At 37.7% G+C, this 27404-nt stretch overlaps 1 protein-coding gene and 1 long non-coding RNA gene across 3 annotated transcripts in view; one reads left to right on the top strand and one right to left on the bottom strand.

Annotated features, from left to right (window-relative positions):
- The window catches only part of FGF14 (fibroblast growth factor 14), a 413408-nt gene that overhangs the window by 201113 nt on the left and 184891 nt on the right, over positions 1-27404 (top strand). The gene's annotated exons all lie outside the window — the stretch shown is intronic.
- LOC139791837 (uncharacterized) lies at positions 8317-14013 on the bottom strand. The gene is made up of 2 exons (XR_011724049.1): positions 13654-14013; positions 8317-8578 (listed from the first exon to the last, which is right to left on the bottom strand). It is a non-coding gene; the product is annotated as an uncharacterized lncRNA (long non-coding RNA).

Genomic DNA, 27404 nt, shown 5'->3' with positions numbered 1-27404 from the left:
GAGCAAATTATGCCATGATTGAATGACTGTTGGGAAATGGCATGATCATGGCTAAGTACCAAAATAAAGAAAAGCCCAGGGGAAAGATAAAGTAAGGACTGTCTGTCAGATTCCAGTACCTCATGGTTCTTTGAAGCATAATTTTTCAGTGTTAATACTTCAAATAATGCCCACTGCTAACCTGTATGTTTTTGTAGCTTGAAGTCTTACGAGATATTGCAAAAGATACTTGGAGAAAATAATGTTTTTACATCTTGAACCAGTCTATATTTGAAGTGATGGAAAACAACTGCAAAGTTTTTGTGAACCTTTCCCATGTGCCAAATCTTTTGTGATAGTTTTCTGAATGTTTAATGTCATCTCTATTCTTGAAATAAAATTCCAGTGCCTGGCCCACCCCCTGCTCCTTGTTCCTATGGCTATGTCAGCCAGACCCTTGGACAAACACAAACCTTTAAGAAGGAAATAATGCTGGAGAGTTTCTCCATCTTAAAAAAAAACCTGATGGGATTGTTTATTTCAGTGGAAGGTCCAGATTAAACTGGTGTAAAGTGTTCCCTACTACAACTGCTTTACTAAACTACTAATGTGAATTAAAATAGTCAAGGAAAAATTATGCTAAAACTTTTCCGATATGCAGCTCTTACTATAAGTCCTAGTTTAGAGAAAACTTTAAGGATCCTGGAGTTTGTCTTTCATGATTTTCTACGTGATCAATGTGAAAATGAAGTCTTTCCCTCGCCCCTGTAGGAATGTCAGGAACAGGTTGGCAAACAGATCATGCACTCTACTTTTCTTTGTCTCAGCAGGTTGCCAGCACTGAAGACTGCTGGGGAGGAATTTTCTCTAGGTAGTAATAAATATAGTAATAAAACTCCTGATGGCTGCCCTCTCTGACACAGAAATGTTGCTCTTTGCTCTGTTTTGGTGACAGAAATAAAAGGGAAGGAAGTGAATGGTCCTAGTAATCCCTTTCCTAGAAAGAATGAGTTGATAAATACCCATCTCATGCCTACTTACTTTCCCAGCATGCTTCTCCACAAAAGTGAAGCTTAGGATGCCTCTTCTTTTTTTTTTTTTTTCACCATCCCTTTACTGAAGAAGAGTAGGTCATGTCATGGAAGTGTTCATCAGTAGTTTAAATTCTACATCAGTGAATTTACCTCATCTTTTTTTTCCTTCATTATTATTGGGGGACTGTAGATGGTGTTTCCATAACTGTCCACCTATTTTTCTCCTTGCTTGGCAATTTTTGGAAAAATAGTTAAACATTTCTTTTATTCTCAGAATGCACCAGTTCTGTCCTCTAATACAGATTCATTTGTGTGTATGTAATTCTGTTCAGCCTTTTCCCAGATGCAAGCAGTGAAGTAGACCAGGTTCAGGCTTGTTAGAGCTACACTAAACATAAATCTGGGTGGTAGAAGATCTTGGCCATAACTGTGCTCACTTTTGGTACTGAGAAACTAAAACGTCACCATTTCAAATGTGTTCTTGGTCTCACTTTCATTTGCACATAATTGTGTATTCATGCTTAGAAATGGGAAAAAGGCAAAACATTATATCTTTGGGAGGGGTTGGTAAAAGAAAGTCAAATATGAGGAAAACTACCCACCAAATATATAATAAAAAATAAAAGCAAAATACCACTGCATTTAGAATTCTAGCTTGCCTCATAGATACAACTGAATTCTCTGCTCTTGACTCAGACAATAAGATACTACTTTGGCAGTTCTTTGGCAGATCCGTGGAAGTTAAAGTCGGTATCCCACTCTTTCCTTCCCACACTTTGTGCTCTTGCACCACCAACTACCACTGAAAGGTACAACCGGCGTTTCTGAATTTTTGCATCTTTTATAATCTGGCTCTCATGTGCTTATTCCATAAACGGTATAAAAAACCCGAGGTAGAAACAAGAGGAATTTTTTTATTTGTTCTCTGGTCTTTACTCAGTGCCCTTCAATGCAAGGGGAGGTCCCTCAGAAGCTCAAACCATAGGCTGGTTTGGCAGCCTGGCTCATCCTGCAGAATCCCTCCTGCTGCTCAGTTGTTTTGTGCAGTAAATGTTCTTGCACACTATTGTTCAGCTTGAACATGGTCGGTGATGGAGTAGACCCTGTCATCCTTTTTTTTCCTTCAGTTACTGAAAAAAAAAACCCAGAATTGGCTTAGATCAAGGTGACCCACTTACCTATTCATAAGTCTTGCTAGAGCAGCCCTCTGGTATTGCACGTACAGTCAGAGCTTGAATTCCTGGTAGTACTACAAAATATCATGTGGTAGCCTTAGTCATGTTGAAATTAATGCCAGTGACCCAGACTATGCTGATTTCTTCCCCATGGAGAGGGATGTCATGCTGTCCCCCTAAACTTTGTGGTACCAGGCCTCACGTAGATCAGAAATAATTCTGTATTCTGATCTATAAATAGGATCTAAGCTTTTCTCTGAGGCTGCTTAGGATTTTTGAAGTTTCATGGAAAATGCCCCTGAGATTAAAGGAAAAAGATTTTTCATTAATATTTCTCTTGCTGCTTAAAGGAGTTGTGGTGAGTGTGCTGTGAAAGCAAATAATTTGCCCTGAGCATGCTGTGAAAAAAAATTATGCAGAAAATAGTCTGTAAGCTACTGTGTGTTTTCAGTCTATAAATAAGAATTTTGGTGGGAGAAAACATGTCTCTGTGTTTCCCTAAGACAAAAACGAAAATAAGCTCAGGGTCTTGTTTACAAAATGTGGAAAATTTTGGGTAGAAAACCTTCCCTGAATGAACTAGGGGTCAGATCTTTGTGGGGATTTGGAGGGCCACTTGCTGACCTGCTGCTGCTACTGTAATTTCACATAATTAACTTCAACATAAATAGCTTTTCCTCCTGGATGAAGTCTCATTTCTTGCACAGTTCCTTTTCTTAACAGTTTAATCAAACTAATTGTGACAAGCAGTGTATTTGTATAAATATTTAAATGTGGAGCAGGAGGATTGAATTATTTATTCTGCAAATGTAAGCTTAATGTAACTATCTTTGGAAACCATCTCATTCTCGTATGGCTGTGCAATTTGGTTGTGCATGCTGCCTGCTGAATTCTATGTTTAATGTTGCAAATGGCTCAAATAAATTATATTATTTGCATAAGCGCTAAACAAGATGCCAGAACAAACAAAACACAGGAGATTATCTTGGTTTAGCACATGGAGAAACTAGTTATCTTTCTGAATTCAACTATCCAGGGGCCCCAGCTTCCCGAAAATGGGTTAACAAAGATGCAGATGATGTCATTCATTGTCCAATCTTGTCTCATGCACCAAGAGGCATCTGTTCAGAGCTGGAAAGAAAAATATCGTATTGATGGCAGATGCCAAGCTACACAGGGAGATGCTGCATCTGAAACTCAGAACCAGATTTCTCTCTCGTGTAATGTTGTGAATTGCCACATTTCTGCACTGTCCCTCTTAGGGGAGGATGCAGAGCTGTGCGTAACAGCGCGTCCCGACGCACAGATGAGTTGTTGCTCTCTAGGGAAAAAAAAAACCACCCAAAACCACGACACCAAAAACCATGCTGCATCCCTGTAAGCGAGTGGTTGGTAGAGTCTCCTGCTTGACTGCACATGTTAAAGGGTGCATTACTGGTCTGTAAAGGTTTATTCCTTACGTTTTCCATCCCAAGCCCTGGACCAGCTGGCCCCAGCTGCTGCCGCAGAGGTTGCATTCTGGTTGCTGCCGCTGCCCTGGGCTGTCTGAGCAGCCGTGCCTCAGGGACCAGGCAAAGAGGAGGAGACCAGAGAAAAGATCTGACAGGGGGCTGGTGGCATCCATAGGAAGGGCAATTTGGTGTGTTTGCTTTCATATTCATTAGGCACTGTGTTTCCCAGCAGCAATAAGGTCTCTGGCACTAGACTAGCAGGCAGCACCTGCTGCCTTTTTACCTCTACGCTTCTGATTTGGCTGGATAGCAGCAGAAAACTTTGGGGATCTTAGTCAGTAAGCCAAAACTGAACTCCAAACTCAGAGAGAGCAATAAAGCAATTCCCCCCCCAACCCCCCCATCTTGTCTTCCTTTAAAAAAACCTGTAAAAGTGTATTCTGAGGGTAGGATTCAGTTGTTTGCCTCCTACTGATAGCCCCTGGTGCTGATATCACCTACAGAATGTTTGGAGAATCCTTTTGTTTTCTGATGACTTAGACATGCAACAAAGCTGCAGCAAAATAATTCTCGTCTGCTTTTGAAAACACCTTATTATGAAGCTCTTTTTTTTTTACTTAGAGTAATTCAGCACGTCAGCACCACTTCAGACAAGTTTACTGGTTGGTGTTAACACTGGAAGCCTTCAGTGGCCATCTAGAAAAAACAGAGGATAGATACCAACTCCTTCTGAGCCTCTTTTTTTTTTTTTTTTCCCCTTTTTTGTTTTCTCTCAAAAAAAATTTGCGTGGATTCTCAATTATCCTGCTCAGAGATGTAGGGAAGCCAGTTTGCCTGAGCACAGCTTGTTGTGGAATTGAAGCTTTATTCACAAGCAGCCAAGTTTTGCTACGTTCTTACTGTTTAAACCCCAGAAATTTGTTCTAGCTCTTGTTCTCGGATCAAGTATTCAAGACAGGAATTATTTTTAATTAGCTCTTGTTTTTCAATATATCACTTGCCTCTGGGGAAAATCATCCAATTTTATCAAAATCAAGCATGTCTCCAAATGTTACTTTTAACAGGGTTTTCTAGGACTTAATTCTGGTTTTTAAAATGAGGCAGATCTGTGTTAGTAAGTAATTTTTCAGATCTTAAGTTACTTTGCAATTTGAGAGACCTGGACAAATGTGGCTGCGTTGGGTCTACACTGATGTAGCCCCTTGCTGGCACATGTGTTTTTTGGTGGAGCAGTAGTGGTTGTTCCTCTTTCATGAAATGTCAAAAGTCTCAAAACATTTGAAGGAAAACCACTTTGAAAACATCTCTATGATTTTCTTTTCTCCATCCAGCCTTGCTTGGGTCCTTCCAATGATTTGATTTTCTGAAGTAGTGTGAGCATTTCTAGAGATGCTTCTGGGCTCGATGACATCAGTTTTACTAAGTTTAGCAGAACTGCAGAAGTCTAAATTAACAAACCACTTCACTGTGTTCTAGTGCTAGAGCAAAATCAGTGAATAGTGTTTTCAGTGAAGCATTGCTACTTTTTTCCCCCCAAGGTTTCTTTCACTGACAGTCTCAGCAGGGGAAGGAGAGATATTTAGTGAACAGATCAGTGAACAGCTAAAATTCTACTGTGTCACAGTTTTTGAGGGCCTTTATGACCTCTGCCATGGATGCTGATCAGTACAGTGAATACAGTGTTACTGAATTTATGAGAAAGATGCCATTTTTAATTGAGCTTTTATCCCATGTGAAAAAAAAAATACAACTCAGTCTTTGGCAATTGACCTCTCTCAAGGGAAATATGTTTTTCAGTTGCACATGTAAAAGGATGCTTCACAACACCCAGAGAAGCATTTTAGGGATGCTGAGATGGTGTACTGAGCATCCTATGCAGGCTACATCAAGAAAGGAGTTGATACCACCTGGGCAGAGTTTTCTGAAGACATATTGGCTTTTCTTTTATCTTTAGGGCCAAAGGCAAACTCCTTCTGACTTGGAGGGAGCAGAACACCTCCAGGATACATCCCTTTTTTATTCCTGCTGTTTAGCAGGATAGAAAACTGCCTGTTTTTCTGTGTGGTTTTGTTTCTTTGTTTGTTTGTTTTTCCTGAGCAATTTAAAATCTCTGCTACTAAATTCTTGTCTATCTGAAGAATATTGTCATTGGGAATGTGTAGAAATTAGAGATTTTTCCAGTATGATGGGACAAGGAAACCACTCACAGGCTCCCCAGTCCAAGCTTCATAATGAAGTGTATTCTGCTGGATTTAGCACTATTTCAAACGACAGCAGAATTTTGCTGCATTATTTGTCTCTGATAAGACTATTTCTGGGGGCTCACTGAGGAACCGGGTATAAATATTCATTGTGCTTTACTGCAGAGACCGAAATCAATTTGTTGAAGCTTCTATTAATGCTTTTTCATGGAAAAATAATTCTTGGTGCATTGAAATGCTAATGTAAATATGTGAAGGGATGCAGTTTGACCACGATGTTGAAGTAGCAGGACTTAGCTGAAGGCCTCAGTTACTTTAAAAACTCGAAGTGCTGACTACAGTTATCTTCTGTTAAAAAAACCTCCCAAACATACGTTTCTGCTTAGCTTATGCCAATACTGTTTTGATACCTAATAAGGCAATTCTTTCACGGTAAACCATGCTACTTTTTTTTTAGAAAAGACAATAAACTGTAATAGAGTAACAAAGCCATTTGGATGGCTTAGAGAGGAAGGTTTTGCCTGCCCAGTTAGCCTGTTCAGACAGCTCTTCTTTCTTCTCTGAGCTGCAGCTTCTCTCGAGCCTTTTACAGATTATGGCTGCCCAGAGCAGCAGTCTGTGGGTTTTCTCACTTACTCCTTAAAATCGGGGAACTGCTAACTTCAGCTGGGTCTGAATATGCATGAATGATGACTGGCACACATTTTTCAATGGGAAGGAGGAGGTTAGGGAAATATGACACAAGCGTTGGAGGGCGTAGTGCTTGCAGACTCCGTGCTGCTACCCTTATGGCTCTTTTTAGCTCAGTTCAGTGACAGCCCTTTGAGAGAAGAAAACTTCTTACTTACTTTCATAAAAACAAGAAAATTTCTTTTTGTTCCATTATTTTCCTTCTTTGCTTCAGTGTTTTCCTTTCCTGTTGCATATTTATTTAATCTCTTGCCAAAATATAGATACTCTTGCGTGCTGAGAGCCCAGCTGATAAAACTGGCTTGGCTAGAAATTTTCATTAGAGTTTTTCCTTTAACTTTTTTTTTTTTTTTTTTTTTTTTTTTTTTTTTTTTTTTATTATTATTATTATTTTTTATTAGAGTTTTTCCTTTAAAACACATAGGATTTTCAGTCTTTCTGTAGAGTAAGGAAATAATTCCATAATACAACAATACACCCTATAACATCAAAAAGGAATCTGTGGCTCACCACATAACCAGAAATTAAGCCCAATGTGAAGGTGATAAGGGAAATGTGGTTCCTTTGGTAATGGATGCAGTTTATATGCCATTATATGTCATAAAACTGTATGACTGGTGAAACTAATGGGTATTATAATAATGGAGACGTTGCAGGAAGCCTCGAAGATGGGCAAGGCTTTTGGAGGCAGATGAAGGACACAGGAAAATAAACTAAGCTTGTGTTTGGGGATTCTTGGTAAACTTGGAAATTCTTGGAACTGGTAAAAGACAGTTCTTCTACTAAAAGTTTAATATTTTATTATTTCTTCATACCAAGAATACACCACCTTAATTGGAGCAGTGTTGGGACCCTTAGCTGCCTTGCATGACAGCTTGCAAAACTTTGAGACTAAATTCTTTATGCATGTTGGTTTACTGTGTGACTGCTTCTCAAATGATAAAACAGGGTAAGTCAGAAACTAGTGCCTGGCTCAGAATATTTATTTATATTACAAGTGTTAAACCAACTTATACCTGTCAAGTCTTCCAGAATATTTAAGGTTTAGAGTTAAAAAAAAAAAAATCATATTTGTCTGGAAATGCTGGAAGGTTGTTTTATTTTCCTACAATTAGGTGAAAAATGCCAAAGTTTTAAAATTAAAAATGCTTATTTATATGCAGTGTTTTTAGTATACATCCCATTAATTTAATGGAATATATTCTATGTACAAGCGATAGCTGAGGTGACTGACATTCCCTAGGCTCCTAGGGAATGTTAAATCATGGGAATAAATCAATTTAGGAAGGAAAGAGTGAGTGACTGAAGCAGTTAGACATTCCAGTAAAGATTATGTGCATAGCAAGTAGTTCAGTTAACAGCTAAGCTCTGACATACCAGAATTTCTGCACTGGTATCCATGTAAATTGTGAAGTTATTGAGCATGATGGGGAAAATAAATAATGACTTGCTTTTTTTTAAGAAAGCCTGGGATGGTGTCAGAGCACTAGTGCCACATTACCTACTTAAACAGAAGTCAGAGGAGAAGTTAAGCATCAGCTAAAAAACAAGAGCATTTTTCTATTGGCAACTTTGAGAAATTATGCTAAAACTGCTGGGAAGATCTGACCACAAAGCTGAGTCAGTGACAGAGTTTGATAAATCTGATACTAATGGTGCATTTCAGAGAGCTGGAAAATGCAATGGGTCAGTATTTTTTTTGTTTGCTTTAAATTTAAGTACAGGTTGATAGAGAGCAGTGCAACCTGGTTAGCTCATCGTGCCTGAAGACAGGAGCTGCAGTCAGTGGGATATCAAAGGATGAACCTTTATTTGAGTCAGTCAGTATAATTTTATGAAGAGTGGGGTCTGTCACAAAACCATCACTGATACCGTGTCATGGAGAGATGACAATTCAGCTGTATTTCTGAATTTCTGTAAGGCACTTGATTCAGTATCACCTGTGTTTGGTGTTCAGACGGTCCCAGGCTGTGGTGGTTTTGTGCTGAGATTCATTATTATAACTTCAGTTCATTTTTCTTTAATACCAAAGTTCAATGTTGAGGCCCCTGGGAAAGAAAAAGTGAAGTTTGATAAACTACGAGTTTTTATGTGAAAGCCTGAAGCTTCTGGTTTATATTTGGTATCAACTTCCAATTAAAAATTAAAGGGAAAAAATGTGAATGTTTTCACTTAAAGGCACAACATTGCAATATGTGTTAGATAGTTATCAATATTGTCTGACTGATAATAGCTATTAGAGATTTTATGGAAGTCAGTTCTTCAGTTTAAAAATATGTGCATTCTGGTGAACATTTCCTATTAGGAAAGAAGTAAAACATATCTTAAGTAAAGCTTTATTCAAGACTTTCTTATTTTGGCCAAAATGCTTGTTACATTGATTTAACTTTCATTGAAAACTATTACAATTGACATTGGGCTGTGCTTTGTCAAATGGACACTCAACAACCTCCGTGTGTTGGCACAAATGGTTTGTCCATGAATGGAGGAAAAGTGATGCAGAGAACACCCTGCAATTATTTAGAAAGTGACCTTGAGATCTTGAATCTTGGAGTTGTCTCACACACTGAACCACTGTATAGGTACTTTACAAGTTTCCTGGTATAGTTTGAAAGTGACTGAATAAAATGGAAACTTAGTTTATACGACTTATTAGAAAGTTGAAACACATTCATTTTATAGGATGCTGCTTTGTAAATTTTTCTGAAAATCAGTGAAACATAAATTAGTGTAGAAAAACAATTTTTCTGAGCATTTCCTGCTGAATCCTAGCATGTTGCATTCCTTTTTCCCATGCATCTTAGAATATTTTTATTAAATAGCCAGGTTATATATGCTTAGGTACATATATGTTATTACAAATACTTTTTTTTATAGCATGCCATCTGGGAGTATTTATAAAGGTCTGTGTGATCTGTGTTGATTTGTAAGACAGTTTTTTGTAAGACAGTGACTTTACTTGCTCATGCTGCTTCAAGGTGTTACTATCATACAAGAAAGGAAAAAAATAGATTTCAGGACAGCATCATGCTGCAGTAACATGACTTATTTCAATGTTTGTTATTCAAAATAGTCTTTATTTTGTAAAGTTAAAAGTCAGTTCAGAATCTCCCTCTGGACCAACATAGGTGCTTAAATGATCATGGTCTTGAAAAGGAACTCTAGGGAGATACTGGCAGAGGTGCTGACTCTTACTAAAACTGTATGAGAACATTGCACCAGCATTTGTGTTATATGAACCTGCTGTGTTTATCCTTTGCTCATTTAAAAAAACAAACACACACACACAAAAAAAACCCCAAAAAACCAAAAAAAACCAACACCAAAAAAACCCCAACACCCAAAACAAAACAAAAAAAAACCCCAAACAAAAGCTTTTAACTGCTCTATCTGATGTGCTTCAGAGATTTCTTGAATCTGACATGTCATCTCTGACAGTCAAATTTCAGTGAGGAAAATATTATTAAAATAATTTGAGTGAATCACTTAGATCACTGATTATGCCCATAGCAATGCAAGAACAGTTATTTACCTCCCCATACATTCTTTAATTATTTCTTTCTAATGTCTAGCAAAATGATCTGAAATAATTTTGAAAAAATAGCAGATGAGTTAGCAAATGTCATCTTGGCTGTCCTGAAGTGTGGGTCTTACAGCCTGGAGCTTCCTGAATGAGTTTGTGGACTGAAAGAAGCAGGAAAAAGCTGCCCTGAGGGTGGCTTTTCTCAGCTGCCTGCCTGTGTCTCAGGCTTTTTTTCAATGTCTGAGTCAGTCAGAGGGTGAGAGAAAGAAGTGACTCATGAACCTCACCTTAAATGCAGCCCCTTTGAGAGATTAGAGCATTCTGGTGTCATCCACAGCCCCTGAGGCTGAGAATCAGCTTTTGCCTTCTGTTCCCCAAACATTCACTTTCTTAGACTTGCAAAGGTATCTCATGAGATGATGCTTGAAGAGATACAGCTACTAGACTCAGACTCTGTGTGAACATGCATATATTTATCTATTTTTAAAGTATGATGTAATAACTATTTAACTCCAGGATAAAAATTTCGAACATTAAATTCAGAAATTCTTTAGAATATGTAGATTCTTTGTCTGATTTGAAAAACTTCTGGTTTGTAGGAATTTTTTTTAGGTTTTAATTAATGCACAAGACAAAAGAGTGATATATGTATAAGTGAAATAAAAAAACTTATAAAATGGATACCTTGAAAATAATTCTAGGAAGAGTTAGCATTGAATGTTCTCTTGGAACTCAGTATTAATCACTAAGTTAGGAAAAATCAGGTGTTTGTAACCTGCATCTAGATATAACTTATTTGTGTACCACCTGTTTGGTAGGAGAGGCTAGCACAGTACTGTTCCCTCGTAGAAATAGAAGAATATAGCAAGTATTTACAACCCTGAGACTTTTTCCTCTGGAAAACAACTGTAGAAGGATATTCTGTCTCACAGGTCTACTGCTTATTTGTATTAAGAACCCCATCTGCCAAAGATAATCTACATTTTGCCAGTGGTTCTTACACTTGTAAAGGAGTGAAATGAATTCTAGTTCACCTTAAGCATCACCAGAATAACTCTCCAAATAATGCCCATTATTTCTGAGTTAAAAACAGTAGGATTGGGTAAAGATTGAGCTCCATCGAGTCCAAATTTCATTACTGTTGCCTCTTTTCTTGGATAAATAAATATATTACTCCATCGTTGCCATAAAAATTTATAGCATCTTCTTTCTTCCCTTTCTGATATTTTTGACAGAGAAAATTCACCTGCTCTATAACTGTGAATTCATCATTTGCACCTGCATTTAAGGGATTTAATGCCTGCAAGCTGGGAAGCCAATATTAGCTTGGTTACTGTGGTAACAGACTCATTTTCAGCAGCCTGTAATGAATGCTGCTAGAAGCAGAGCTGCTATTCTTGAATTTTATTTATGTGAATGTGTTTTAAACACCTTTCTCCCATGCTGTATCTCCTAATAATCTCCAGATATGAAGGTACTGGTATTTAGGGCTTTCTCATAAAGCTCAGATTTCAGTGGGTCTGTTCATTTGAGTGAGGTTAAAATAAATCCAGATGCTTTTGCAGAGTTCTGGCCTATCAACTCAATTAATATTACACTGAAATCTTGTCCTCAGAACTGGCTGTTTCACTAAAGCTTTGTTCTTCTCTGTTTTACAAAAGCTTGCACATTAAAGGACCTTATGGCCTCTTGGTTTCTACTCAGATTTTAAAGAAACACAAGGAGCCTTCTCAACAAGGTCTTTGAAACTGGATATATATTTCAGTTTAATAATTATGTGGTTGGGGACAGGAACATTGTTCCCTGGATTTCTTATAAAGTAACTCACCAAAACATTAAAAGGATTGCTCATCATTGATAAAACTGCCAGCACCTTTATGAGATGCTTTTGGTTTTCTCTTCAGTGCTTGGCTCTCTATGGAATTAAGTTTTCACAAATATATTATTTGCATACATTTGTTCACTCCGAAAATATAGTATACCAAGGCTTGCTGGCTTTCTCTTCTTTCTCTTCTTTGTCCTGGCCCTTGCCCTACCTGCTTTTGCTGCATTAAGGAGAGACAGTCATACTAGTTCCCTCTCCTGCCCTGTATGAGATCATAAGATTTTTAAAATTTTATTCATGCCAAAACCTAGGACCAATATTCTCCAGGCATAATCACTTTGAAACAAGAACCAAATATGTTAATAATCAGAAATAAATATAGTGCAGAGCTTAAAACATTGGTGAAAAAAAATTGTAATAGTTGCTGACCACTAAGTCTTTCTTACAGAGACTAATTTTTTTTTGCTACTGAACAGCCGAATAAGGCAAATAAAATCAGCATAATTCTCAAAGTCATAGTTACTCTCCAATATAGAAACAATCCCTAAGGGGATTTATACAAACATTACAGGCAGTTAATGATGAGACAATGATGAAGGAACAAAATAGTGATACCTGCATTAAATTGGCTCAGAACTACTTTGGAGGATGTTCCCTAACCTGTGATCAGTATCTTCCCAGTGAGCTCAGAATGACCCAAGGCAGACCCTCTGATTGAGGGAGAATGGTGCTAGTATGTCAGTTCACCACAATTACTCAGCCTTTAAATATACCAGCAGTATATACCAAATATACCAAATATACCAGTAGTGCTAGTGGCACCATTATTTTTTCTCTATCTGCTGTGGGAAGTTCTTGCTATAGCTTGGCATGATCTCCCTATCATTTAAATATTTATCCCTGGTATTAGGATGTTGTCTCCTCTGACAGCACCAGGGAATGAGCTATGAGAACAAACACAATTAAAATATATATATAGATTTGAGCACAGTGGTCTCTGGGCTCACCTTTTTCAGTGCTGTATTTCTCTCAGAGTTTGTAAGTGCAGTAGGTGGAATGGACCAAAGCAGCCATGGCTGCATTGCAGCATTTAAACCCTGTTTATTGTCACAGTGTGAAACTAACTAAATTCAGGTTTTCTATTCAGTATAGGGATGCTTTTGTCTCACTCTCTTGCTTCTCTCCTGGAAATCTCTCAATGCATCTTTTAACCTTTTTTTTTTTTCCTCTTTCTGCTCCACTCAAGAATTAATTAAGTTTTACTTTTACTGGACTCATGCAGGTGATTTAAAGAAAATGGAGTACCTGTTTTTTATTCTGCAATCATTGCCTATTTTTAAAGTGCTGGTAGATATTTGTTAGAAAAAAGTATCAGACACCTTATTCTGTAACAGCATAGCATTATTTTTCTTCTGAAATTCCCATTTTAAATTTTCTACCTGAAAATACTTACTAAATAGACTTTCTCTTAGCTGGAAGGACTTGAGCTAGCTATAGAGCAGCAAATTGCCAAAAGCCCTCACCAACCTTATACTGGCCTGTAGTATGCATGGCTTAGAGATGCTAGACTGCTGTTAAGTTCAGCTTTCTTCCAGAAGGTGGTACTTGCTGGGGGCAAGCACAGGAGTTGAGAGATTTGACAGGGCTGGTACTGTGGCATATAAAATTTATTGAAGGGAGGAGGAATGACCTGTGGTAGGTCCTGTGTCCCTGCAGTAGCTGGTTTGCTCATAGCCATGCTCTGCAACATATCATTGCCTACTGGCTGAACCAACTTTTCAAATAGATGGGGTGGTGTGTGATGATCCATCTCCTTACTTGAGACAGGAATGATGGGTGTCAGCCTTAGAAGCCCAGCAAAGCTCTGTGCTGAATTGCTGGTGGAAGGAGAGGGCTAACAGGTGTTTCATGCACATATGGAGAGCAGCAGAAGAAAACACATGGGCAATTTATCCCATACATGAATACAGGTTGGGAGGAGAAAGGATTGTGCACAGCCCTCCCTGAGGAGAAGGACTTGGGCGTGATGGAGGATGAAGAGTCTAACATGAGCTGTCAATGTGTGCTTGCTGCCCAAAAAGGTAACTGTATCCTGGGCTGCATCAAGTGAAGCAGAGACAATTGAGAGAGGTGATTCTCCCCCTCTGCTATTCTCTTGTGAGACCCCACCTAGAGTACTGTGTCCAGTTCTGCAGTTCCCACGATAATCCAGACCCAGAACCTGATGACATAACCAGAATCCATGATTCTGTGATTCTAAAGCTGTGACTGAATCCCAGAAGGTTGTTTCCTCAATGGCTCAGAGGCAAAGAGGGTGAAGCAGGGCAGGCTCCAGAGCGTTATCATTATTTCTTTACTGGGGCTGGTTTGGTTTCCATTCACAATTTTAAATTTTACTGGGAGACAGTGCACAGTCCAGTCTTGTTCTGTTGCCTCCATGGCCTTGGTGGACTGCACTGTATTGCATATAAAGAGCCAAAAATCTGCATTTGACATGTGGTTCCCCAGGCAAGTTGTCTGAAAGAACACTGCTGCTAATATCAGAGTTGAATAGATGGTGAAGTTTATGTTGTAACTTGTGCTGTTCTGTACTCAAAACAGAGATTTGGAACAGGATTTGAGGGGAAGAGGGAGTTTTAATAATCTGAAATATTTAAGATTTGTGACAGTCTGTGAAATGTGCTTCAGAGAGTTTAAATACCTTGGGGGAATGATAAAAATGTTTGTGGTAAATATGTTGAAAATTATGAATTTGTATACAATCTTCTGTGTAATTATTGGAGGTTACCATGTGATTAATGTGATATTGATGAGGAACCGGGACAGGGGAAAGAAAATGAAGATGCTTATCCTTACCTACAGAATATGTAATATTTAACAGAATATTTAAGAATATTTATATATTCTTCTTAGGCTATTTCTGTTTCCCTTCTGCTGCCTGTGGGAAAGTGCTTTAGAGGACAATTTATAACATTTTACTTCCATTAATGTGGTTTTTTGCATACATTTTGCAATAAATTAACTGATTTTTCCAGTACCTGTGGCAGTCAAGCTGAATCACAGTCAAACAAAGCATCTCAGCTTCTTTTCCCTGAGAGAATGCAGGGAATGTTTGTTTCCTTGTTAATAAATTAAAAACATATTGTGCTCGTTTTCTCATTTCAGGTCCCTGATTCACTGTTGGGAATAAAATAGTCTGATAGCACTGGTAATGCTGCAGTTTATATTGAACAAGGGAAAAACTAATATTTTTGTAGTGGTTTTTTTCCTTTGGGTCATTGATAGCAAGAGGGCATGGTGTTTGTTTTCTCAGTGTTTTGATTTAGGTTTTTGTTTCGGCTTTGTTTGGTTTTTTTTAAACTGGTATTGATAGAATCTGCTCAGCACTGAAATCCATTTCTCCCACATCCCCACCGTGGGTGTCAGGATGACCCCAATCAGGACTGGCCTCAGTAAATCTCTGTTACAGTCATGTCTCCGATTGCAGTTCTGCCATCCCGTAAACAGACATCCATGTAGACCTCTTTCTGCTTTAGTATTTTTCGTTGCCTTTGTTTATTTCAGGAGCTGAACACCTTTGCTTTAAAAAAATGGTCTTCAGTCATTGCATTCACCACTGGTCACCACTCCTACCAAAGAGAAACAGCACAAACCCTGACTCCTGCCACACTCCCAAGTGAGGCACATTTTGATGCACGCTGGGGACTGTAGCACTGGAGCCAACTCCAGGGTTTCACTGTAAGGTTATGATGCACTGGGGCATCCTTACAGCTTCCAGGCAAAGGTCTGAGGACAGAAGGAGTTGCCTTAGAGGTACTGATGCCATGTTACAAAAACAGCACGGGGTGAAAGCTACAATTACTTCTGTGTAGTGGTGAGAAATTTGCATGAGTTTCTGCTGGTTACAGCATCCAGGGCCCCTGTCTCCAGTGACGTGCCAGCGTGCTCTGGGCATGCTGGTTGGCAAGCTTCACTTGAACTTCCACTACTGGACATCAAAGATTTCCCTGCCCCAACAGAGTGAGCTGAGCAAGCAGAAGAGTTTTCTCATGAAATCTTACTGTGTTACAGCAAACTGTGGCCAGAACTACTATCAATTCTTGTTGTCAAATGCTTAAGAGAATAATAATAAAAAAACCCAACAGTTGCCAGCTCTCAATATTGACAGTTTCTTATACTTCTCTCTTTTCCTGATGAAGAATTCTATCATGGTGACACAGAACAGCTGTGCTGTTTATTTAAAAAGATGAACATGCATATTTGTAAGCAATGAGGGTAAGTGCTTAAGTGTCAGCATTAAGGCCTCTACTGCAAACTGACTTGGAAAAAAAAAACAAAAACAAAAAAAACAAGCAAGAAAAATAGTATTCCTTTACTTAAGGACTTCCTTTACTTAAGTCTTCTTTCTCCTCAATTCTAGGATTTCTGGTGATAAAGCAGTATGTATTTTTAAGGCAGTAATAACTCCCTACTTAATGGCAGGATACACTTGAAGAAAAAGATTATTTACTATTAATACATTTCCTAATGAGCTCTATGCCACAGGGAAATTGAGCCTAGAAATGTGGACAATTGATAAGAGACTGTTTGGTATTTTCTCTACCAAATGAGAAAAATGAAATATGTATGTAAAAGACCCAAAACCAGACTGGTTTAAAAATAGGGTGATTCTGTTAGAAGGAATTTGCTTCCTCCCTCTGCTGTTTATTTTATTTTAGGATGTGTTCCAGAGTTTGCACCCTCACCTTCTGGAACTTGTACATTTCTTTAAACTAAATTGTTTTAGAGCATATCTAGCACTTTGAGTATTAATAACAAGCTATATTCGTCATGTCAATTTCTACTAGCATGCACTAACTGGTTTAAACAAATCTGCTCATTTAAAAATACCATATTTCAAGTACAGCCTTGCATATTATTTTGATCAGCTTTTGTCACCTTAGCATCATTTTTTTAGGTAAGGGTTTTTTTGTTAGTTTTGGTTTTTGTTTTGGTTGGTTGGTTGGTTTGGTTTGTTTTTTTGTTCATTGCCATTGTCCTGTTTTCTGAGAGAAGAAAAACACCTTCAGGGGAAAACCAGCTCTTGGTATGCAGACTTTCCTCCAAATCTCAATTCAGGCTGTTTGGATCCTTCCAGGGTTTGCAGCAGGTTTTGGTTCATTGTGCTGGCCAATAGTATGCACCCACAGGGGTGCACATCTCATGGTTTAGTGGTGTTATTTGTATGCTTTTTGACAAGTTTATTTGTATTGGATTTTTTCTATTGAGCTGAGTTTTCCTGTACTGCTCAAAGCAACTCTGACTTTTGCTATTCTAAAGCAAATACCCCTAGTGAACAGGTTTGTGAAGGACCTAAAAAATCATAGAATCATTGAGTAATTTGAGTTGGAAGGGACCTCTAAAGGTCATCTAGTCCAACAGCCCTGCAGTAAGCAGGGACAGCCTCAACGAGATCAGGTCAAGCCTCACCTTGAATATCTCCAGGGATGAGGCCTCAAATACCTCCCTGGGCAACCTGTTCCATTTTTCCACTGTCCTCATGTTAAAGAACTTGTTGCTAACATCCACTCAAAATCTACTCTCTAGTTTAAAAGCATTGTCCTTCATCCTATCACTAGAGGATATATTAAAATATACAGGCACATGATCAGCTGAAGGGCTGTTGTTGCTGACGTGCCATGGGATCGTGACAGTTCCTCATATTTGTTCTGCGTGCCTCTTGGTCCACATTTGTGCTGAGAAGAGGAGAAAGAATCAGGCTGAGGTCCTTCCTGCCTCCCCTCTGCCACAGGTGTCACCCAGGCTTCTGCCTTACAACAGACACAGTGATGGCTTCTGCTTGGGCCAGAGCTGTCTTCACTTTTTTCCTGGGTGGCATGTCAGGCATTTGCTGCTTTGGAACTGACTGTGGTTATCTAAAGGCAAATATGGAGGCAGTTACATGTCTTAAAATTCTCTACTTGTGCAAAATTAATAAGGTCTGCTTAGCTCTGTGTTCCATCCCTTGACAACAGGTATTTGAGGAATGATAAGAACAGGGTTTTCAGGCAGGGATACTTTTTCCAGTAAGCCAACTTCCAGTGAGAGGCAATTTAGGGGCTTGGAGAATCAGATGCAGTATATTTTAATTAGCTTGATCACAATATTTTTCTTGATAAAAGGATTTAAATTTTGTGGCTTATTTACAACTTGATTCACCTACAACTTGATTCACCTACAGTATCTACAGTATTTGACCAGCGAATTTTGCTTCTTTCATATTTCCCTGAGCTCTCCCAGCTCTCTTTGGTGTCATAGTTCTTGTGTGTTTGTTCTCTTTTTGCCTTTTGTATGGCACTTCTTAGTTTACTGAAAGCTCTTATGCTCCCCACGCACAGAGGTATTGCTGTTGAGACTGCAGACTCTTATTTTATGTAACACTTCAAATTAAAACTTAACTAAAACGCTGAAAAAAAAATCCAGGTTTTTTTCAGTATTTTTCAGCATAATTTAAGATGAACATTTGCCTCGAATCCAGAAGGCATTATGGGGATAGAAGCAACCAAAGCTGAGTCTGGGGATTATATTTTTTTCCCTTTGCTCTATCAGCTTTCTGCTGGATCTGAATAATGCTTTTCTTCATTTTATTTAAAATAAAAACCACAAACACTGTCCCACCTCGCCCTCCCCAAAGAGAGGAAAACTAGCTCTCCATTCTTAGCCAATTTTAAATTTCATTTTCCCTGCATATGGCCTAGATTTTTGGCTGCATCATTTGGAAACAGTAGAGGATTAGCTTTCCTTTTATGACTGTATGTGTATGAATGAGTGTGCATTTGTAATAATAATTATTTTTTCAGCAGTTGCTATGGAAGACAGTGTTATGCAGTGAATCATACATTGACTTTTGTTGAGTAATGTCATACTGCTTATTTTAGAGTAATTTTAATTACAAATATTTGTTGCAAATTAAAATGTTAAGAAGTGGGATGTATGGTTAAGTGCAGTCTGAATACGCTTTAAAAATTATGCTTTTTTTGTACTTTTTTGCATGACATGTGGCATTTTTTGTCACTCTATAAAAGATATCATAGAATCATAAGACACTGGGATGGAAGGGACGTCAAGAATCATCGGGTCCAACCTTTCCTTGCAAAAGCACAGTCTAGACAAGGCGGCCCAGCACTCTGTCCAGCTGAATCTTAAAAGTGCCTAATTTTGGGGAATCCAGCACTTCCCTGGGGAGATTAGTCCAATGGATTTTTCTCATTGTGAATAATTGTTCTCTTGAGTTCAATCAGGATCTCCCCAGGAGTAATTTGCACCCATTACCCCTCATCTTTTCCACGTGAGTCCTTGTAAAAAGGAGTCTCCATCTTCTTTATAGCCACCCTTCAAGAACTGGAACATGGCAATGAGGTCTCCTCTAAGTCTTATTTTCTCAAAACTAAACAAATCCAGTTGTCTCAGCCTTTCCTCAAATGGCAGGTTTCCCAGTCCTCTGATCATCATTAATACAAGTTCTCTGTAGTAAAGGTGGTGTGCAGGAGCAGTTGGCAGGGATAGTTTCCCTGTCCATAGGATATGTTTGAATTTAAATGTATTCTGTTCTGCAGCAAAACTGAATTTTTGGATACGAGCTGACAGGCATGTGCATCCATCACAGAAGAGCTAATCATTCAGTTAAGACATAACTGAATTTTTTTCCCATTTACTATATTTAGTCAGTGCACCAAAAAGAGCCTGAGAATCAACATTCATGGGGGTATGGACACGAAGGTTAAAAAGTACATCCTGCTAAGTTTTTAGCAACTGGGTCTTAAATGTGGTCTCCATCAAGTGTTGCTCTTGCTGTGGATGTTATTTAAATATTACTTCTCTGGGCTTTCTTTTTCGTCTTTTTTCCTTTCCTCTTCCCACCTCCAAAAAAATAAAATCCATTCTTGTGAAAAGTGACAAATGTGTTCCAGCCAAATGTTTAGATTTGGCAAATCATTATTTTGACGTCTTTTCACATCTGCTGTCTCTCTTTTTTTCTGCCTTTTTTTTTTTTTTTTTTTTTTTTTAGAAGACAGTATTGTCCTGCACTGCATGGAAGAATCGCTGATGAGCTGCTCTTAGATCATTAAGTGAAATATGCAGGAAGTGGGAGAAAGTTCTTAATTTCAATTAACATTTGTGAGGAGTCAAAATAGTTTAAATAAAAATAATATGCCAGAATGGAAAGATGTCACATAGGACTAGTATTTTGCAAGTCAATTCATGTCAATGAAACCTTCAAGACTTCAGCAAGTATTTGTATGTTTCTCACAACTCCCTTTATTGATCTTAACATCAAATATGATTTATATAAGCTTTATAATAAAACAAAACCAGAACTTGGCATAGCCATCTTCATGCCTATTCCTTTCCCTCTATATAATTTTCTTTATTAAAGGTGTTTCAAGAAAACCTTGAAATTTGTAGTTGGAATATGAGATCAGAACTGTTTGAAGCAGGTCATATTCATTTTGTCTCATTATTTCTGTTTTTTCTCATCTATGATATAACAGATTCAGTGAGTAATTGGTGGTTATCCAAGTAGGGAATTCAAGTTGTCCTAACACTTGTGACAGAGAAGCTTGGGTAATGAAAGAGGAACATACCCATGCATGCAACAACAAATCCCTGGCAACATTACATGTGATTCAGCACCTGAACAGCAGAAACCCTGTGACTTTATTTCATCTACAGGACAAACTAAATCCAAGTCCTGAAAGATGTTAGCCTTTGCCTACCTCTCACTTAAGGCAGTAACAAGTTTCCATTAGAATCTTTCAGTCGTTGGCATTTTCTTCAGCATCCTGTTCCAATTTTTAATTGTATGAAACAGAAGACCACAAAAATGTTGCCTCCTTTATTTACCACCAATATTCACCACCCGTCTTTGGGATCTGAACATTCTTTTCTTCGTTTGGATTCTCTGTATAAACCTGGAGGCTTTCCAACTCCATGTGCGCCTTTCCCCACCCCTTGACCTCAAACGTATCAAGCTTTTCTTAAAGAGTCCTAAAAATTATACAAAATATATAATAAATGGCAAAGTGAGGTTGGGGAGAGACTGGAACTCAGCCTTGTGCCTTCTAATTTTGTGTCCTTCATATGTTCTTTACATTACTCCTGTTTCAGATAGCTCTCCTATATCTGATTAACATTTCCCTTGTTAGCAGGACCAAAAAAAATTGTGATAAGTAATGATGCTTGGTTTCAAGACTTCAAATAAGGTATGTCTCAGCAGTCTAATAGCAACTGGATTTCTTGTATTAAAATTTTGCATTATTTTTCTAATTACTTCGGCACAAACAGATGTAAAAAAAGTAATAAATAGAATGAAAAGAATGAAGCATTATGAAAGTAAATAACAGTGATACATTGGATGTACCTTAAAAATTTATGAAGCTAAGCAGATACAGTTACTTGCATGCAAGTTAATTCAATGATACATTAGCAAGATTAACATAATTTGTATTAATTAATCTGCATATAAGAAGAAATCAGAAGATTATGCAAAGTGGATTCCCTTTTAACTTTTTAAGTTCAAGGTCTTTCTGTTTTCTGATATATTTTTAAAGGCCTTTGTTTTATCTAAACTGTCTAGCCAACAGTAGTGTGTTATATTCCTAAATGATTGAGCAGTAAGTGTTATATATTACTCAATAACCTAAAAATTGCTGATCTTACAGTCTGACTTCTATGAGTATATGGTGGGGTCTTTGTTTATATCATCAGATTAAATTTCTTCATCTGTAAGTAAAGAGGAGTGCTGGTATTATTTATTTTTTAAACAGTCCCTGTATATATTGATCACGATTGTTTCAGCTTTATGGTAGTATCAATGGTATGTCTTGTGCTACAGGCTGTTGAAGCTCTCTCAGAGCTGTTTTGTGTGTCATAATATTTTGTAAATATAATTGGAAAAGTGCAACCAAGTGTATTTTTGGGTTTTGTTATTCTACAAGTGCATTTAGAAAAAAACAGAATGGGTTGTTGAGCAATTCCTTTAGCTTATGTATGCTTTTTATTCAACATTATTTAGAAGAATTCCAATTTTTGTTTTTAGTGATAAAACCAAATATCAGTGTTGAGGCAGATGCAGATGAGTGGGCCAAAATGTGGAAAATAACAAAAAGATCATGAAGCACCATAGAGGAGGTGGAATGTGGGTGCTTTTTTTCATTGTTTTGTTGGGTAGTGTCCCCAACACACACCTCACCTGAAACACAGCAATTTAGTGGAGATGATGCTTTGAAGAGAACTGTGTGTTCAGTGGAATGTGATCTTGATTTGATCACTCACTTTATTACAGGAATTCTTACTGGGAAAAATCTGATATTGAAAATAATTGTTCTTATGAGCCAACAGCTGCTAAAAAAAAGTTTGTAATTTCCAAAAGTGCTTTCAGAAACTAGTTGAAAATGATTTTTTTTTTCTGTTAAGTTTAACATCTGAATGTTTCTATATTATATAGATGTCATTTGACAAGTAAAACAAAGAGATAGGTTAGGATTACAAGGCTGCTATTCTTTTGCTCTAATAGAGAATTGGAAGGTTGGTTGCTTGGTTGGTTGGTTTGTTTCTTTGGGCAAATGCTTGCCTTCAACAGATGGTGTTCTTTATTTGTCTATTACATCCTAGAGGATCAAAATCAATCCCCCCGCTGCTTTTTTTTTTTTTTTTTTTTTTTTTTTTTTTTTTTTTTTTTTCCCAGGATGTTATTCTTGTATTTGTGGAAACATGTGAATTCACCTCTATCAATTTAAATTAAAAAAATCATTACAATCTACCCTTCTCAAATGTATCCAGTTTCAAATAATACTGTAGATGAATAATTACTGGCTTCTAAAGTAGCAAAGAGGATTTTTTTCAGGGCCCACCTAGAGTTTGTAGGTACGTTCTGCTAAAGCTCAGCATTTCTCTGTTTAACTCATCCAAAGACAAGGGATTTAAATGGAATGTCTCTCCTTTATAGTACCTTTTATTGTAAAGGCTGCCAGTTGTGTGCTGGGTCCATCCAACCTTGTGAGTGGATTTTCAAGCTCTGAAACATATTATGGGTGAAACTATTTTATACCTGTTGTTGTGCTTTTCCCTTTCTCTTTACTGAAAAGCAGTTGGTGCGTAATTATATAAAAATGAGGAGTTAGAGGCATTTTTGGTGCAAGTGGCCAAATAACAGTCAAGGCAAGTCAAGAGCATAAGCTTTCAGAACAGCCTGAAAAGGCCATTATATTCCATATGTCTTAAGTATGTAAAGGACAACATCCTGTCTCTTAAAGGTACATTCAGATGAGCCAGTAAAATATGCAATTATTTTTTTCAAAGTACTACTTTTGCAAAATACTAATTTGCAAGTATTGCCTGTAAGATTATTTTTGAAGAGACAAAAACTTATTTAACTTATGTAACTTTTGGAAACAATCTGGTTTTGAGGACTGTTCCCATGATTGTATTCACAGATATTTATATTAGAACATACAAAAATATTTTTAAATACTCCCAAAATATATAAAAATAATATTAACTTACTACTAGGTTTTTGGTTTTGGTTTTGGTTTGGTTTGGTTTTTTAATTATTATTGTTATCAGGTGTTTTCTGAGATTTTTCATCCTTAACCATGTTCAGCACCTTTCTTTCTTACCATTTCATCCATTTCTTTTCTCAGTTTTTCTTATGTAAATAAATTTCTTGTCAGATAAAACTGCACAGGCTTGTTTTATATTCAGCATTGTCTTTTCATGCAAGTAATTTATTCCATAGATTTATAGGTAAAGTGCTTTCTCTAGCTCTTCACAGGTATCTGTATGACTGTATGACCTGTAGAAGATTGGCCTCTGAATTTTCTCTTCCTTCTGCTTATTTCACATATTGTACACAGAGGAATTAATGTAAGCTTGAATTACTGTGAGTTTTCTTAATTCAGCGTTATATACATTTAAATGAACTGTGTAGCTTAGAATACTTCAATTACATGAAGGAAAACAGGATCACATGCATTTTTAACAAGCTTTTTGTAGTTTTTCGAAAAATGCTCAGTCATTTCTGTTTAATAAATGAGGTTCTGAGGTTCTTCCACAGTTTTTTAAACTGAAATTAATCCTCTTAAACATGTAAAGTATCCGTTCTCAATTTTTGCTCCAGTGTTCAAGCAGAAGAATCAAAACTCCGCTGTGAAATCTTGTACTGTCTATGCAGCAAGGCAAAAGGGGTCAAGGTGCTAAATTCCCTAGACAGGTGGATAAACAGGTACGTTGATTTACATGGTCAAATTTGGCTTGTGACGTGGCTTGTGGTTTTTTCACCAACGTGATGTGCGAGTCTTCCATAGGAGCATAGGAGTTTCAAGTTGAATATCAGAAAAAATTTTTTTACTGTAAGGGTGACAGAGCCCTGGAACAGGCTGCCCAGGGGGGTTGTGGAGTCTCCTTCACTGGAGACATTCAAAACCCGCCTGGACACGTTCCTAGGCGATGTACTCTAGGGGGCCCTGCTCTGGCAGGGGGGGTTGGACTAGATGATCTTTCGAGGTCCCTTCCAACCCCTAGGATTCTATGATTCTATGATTCTATGATTCTATGATTCCATTCTTCGTGGTCTTTTTTTCCCCGTGTCATGAACAAGGGCACTGGGTGAGGGGCCACACAGAGGTGGGTGGCTGCAGCTGAGGAAGAGTCTGAAGAGTATGCAGAGCAACATCAGCACTTGCACAGCCCATCATCCTTTCTGTTCCCTTGAATTTATCATTGGTTCCTCCCTGTCAAGATAAGAGCGAGTTATTCCTTACTGTTATCAGCGGCGCTTTTATTTTGGTCTTTCCAAGTTTATCTGTTATCAGGAACCTTATCTCTACTCAGAGGCAAAAAAATATCAGTTAACATGAAAATGTAAGCATCAGGCTGGCAGTGCTGCAGTGACAATATTGCTTCTACTGCTCTGCTGAATGATATCAGAAAACCCCACAGAAATGGCATATAAATGATGCCGTTGCTGCGGAAGAGGAGCAGTAATTTACTGCTCTGTGTGATGGTGCTTTCACTCCTCGTGGGGAGCCAGCTGGGTGTCATGGTGGTTTTCTGAAATACTGTAATATGTTTGAAATGTTTCAGAATGTAACACTGAGGGGAATAATAATATTGAGTCACAAAACCGAAGGTGGGGAAACTTAGGAATACAGACAAATTTGCACATGGGAATTGTTGATGCTACCTAGGAATTGAGACTTCTGTTTAAAATCTGGCATGTATCACTTATTTCATAGATATTGCAGCTAATAATGTATTTCTGGACAGGTGGTTACAATAAATAATGGCTGCAATTCCAGAGAACCTATTACAATTACCAAAGCTGTTCTCTCTTGAAAATATTATTTACAGAGTATAATTAACTTCCTGCCTTTTCATGTTCCTGCTGCATACAAGTAACTGGAACAAATATCTCTGTTACAGTTTTCCTCCTTCACTTCCTTCCCTCTTACTTGTCTTAAAAATGTATTATAATTTTCACTATTTAAATATTTCCTGTATTATTTGCAAGATTTTAATTTCATGTTGACTTTACCAGAGTCATGGAGAATCATTTTCTTGGGACATGGCTGTCAGGATCTTGAGAATAAAATGAGTGAGGGACTAAGGCAGAGCTTTACCTTCTCATTATTACAGGTAGCATAGATATCAATTTCTTAAATTGTTCCACATCAGAAAGTGATATTTTGTCTTCTTCTTCACTAGTCTTCTGAGTAAGATATTGCACAATATCACTAGTCTGATATTTGTAAGGGTAATATATTGTCTTATAAAAGTAATTTTCTTCTCCTTAATTTGCATTCATATGTTCTTCAGCAAATTCTGTTTCCACTTTATTCCAAAGTAAAACTTAAAATATCCTATATTTTTGAAATACAATATTTTTCACAAAACCAAATTCTTGTTTTCTGGAAGAGTAGAAAAACTCTTGGTTGATTTTTGTTTAAAAAAAAAGTCTCAAATTATTTTCTTTTTTATTTTTCTTACAAGTCCTCGGGCTCCCCACCATGCATCCTCGTGTACGATTCCTAGTGCAAGGCACAGCCACAACCCCAAACAAAGAGCATTTGTGCTGTCTCTTCTAGGGTATCCATCTTAAATATTTTGCTTGAACATGAATGTCCTCTGTAAAGTCTTTTTGTGGGGCAAAGGAAGCAATTCAGTGCTGCTATTTTGAGATTGCTGGTCATCTTCAGATTTGCCTTCCACGTTCTGGTTTCTAGGAGAGATTTAGAAACTGAAAAAACCCCACATCTGTGGGAGAGGGGAAAGGGAAATAAAAATCATAGACTGGTTTGGGTTGGAAGGGACCTTTAAGATCATCTAGTTCCAACCCCTCTGCCAGAGGCAGGGAAATCTCCCATCAGACAAGGATGCTCAAAGCCCCAGGTAACCGTAGAGCTTAAAAAAGAAGACGGAAAAGCTATAAAAGGGCAAAAGGACAAAAGACAAGGAGGTCAGGAAAGCAGCAAAAAGGAAAACAGCAGCTGCATCATAAAAAAACCCAGCCAAAACTGAGTGAAGAGCTCTATGTCATTTGTCTAGTACCATTTTTAACAATCCCCAAATACATTTTAATAATAATAATACTATTCCTGCTCGTCTGGTAGCTCTTCATCACTGTGGAAGAAGGAAACCTGTTAGTGATATGCAGGACAGCTGTGGTCAGGACCCCAGAGTTGGTTGACACTGGTGGATCTGACTTCTGTCGTCCCAGTGTCACTTGCTGATACATCCTAAGCAGCATCAGGACAAAGTGCAGGGTGGGCTAAATCCTCTGATAACTGCTCTCTCCTTTATAAGGAGAGAAAAGAGTTATGTGAAAAGAGCCATTGAAGCTCTGGAGGACAAGGAGCGGTGAGATGCTTTTTCCTGTGAAGGTGGCTGTAGACTGTGATCTCCCCAGCTGTGAGGCAGTGGGTTTATCCCAGGTTTTGGAGGCAAGCTTTTAAGGAGTCTAGAGGGATGTAAAACTTACCTTGATTAATAGTGTTTAATCATTTTGTATTCTGGAGCATATTTGATATGTTCCGACGTGGAAGGTTAAGTGTCTGCTGGACAGAAATGTATCTGAACTGTTGTACCCCTTGGGCTCTTACCACTTTATGATGTCAGAGATTGTTACTGGAAAACAATTCCTTTTCTCTGCATTTTCTCTTAAATGACTTTGGATGGTGGACACTTGATATATGTTTTGGAATTTGACCAGTGGTAGGTCTTTATAGTATATGAAGTAAAGGTTCTTATGACAATGAAAAAGTCAGATTCTTCTATTTTCTTCCAATTGCTATTTTTCATGTGCATGACAATAGTCTAACTGTAGATAAGTCTTGTTTGTATTGTATGTTTTGACCAGAATGAACAACAAATTTATTTCCACCTCCTGCCACTTGGTTCTGAGAATAGTAAGTTTTTATTATCTGGGTAATACTTACTCTGTAGTAAATTGATTTACTGTGTAGTAAAAAGATATATACTTTAAGTTTCA

This window comes from Heliangelus exortis, chromosome 1 (assembly GCF_036169615.1).
Source record: "Heliangelus exortis chromosome 1, bHelExo1.hap1, whole genome shotgun sequence".
In the NCBI taxonomy this organism is placed as follows: Eukaryota; Metazoa; Chordata; class Aves; order Apodiformes; family Trochilidae; genus Heliangelus; species Heliangelus exortis.
The sequence above is the reverse complement of the archived record's forward strand: the minus strand, read 5'-3'. Positions and strand labels throughout refer to the sequence as shown.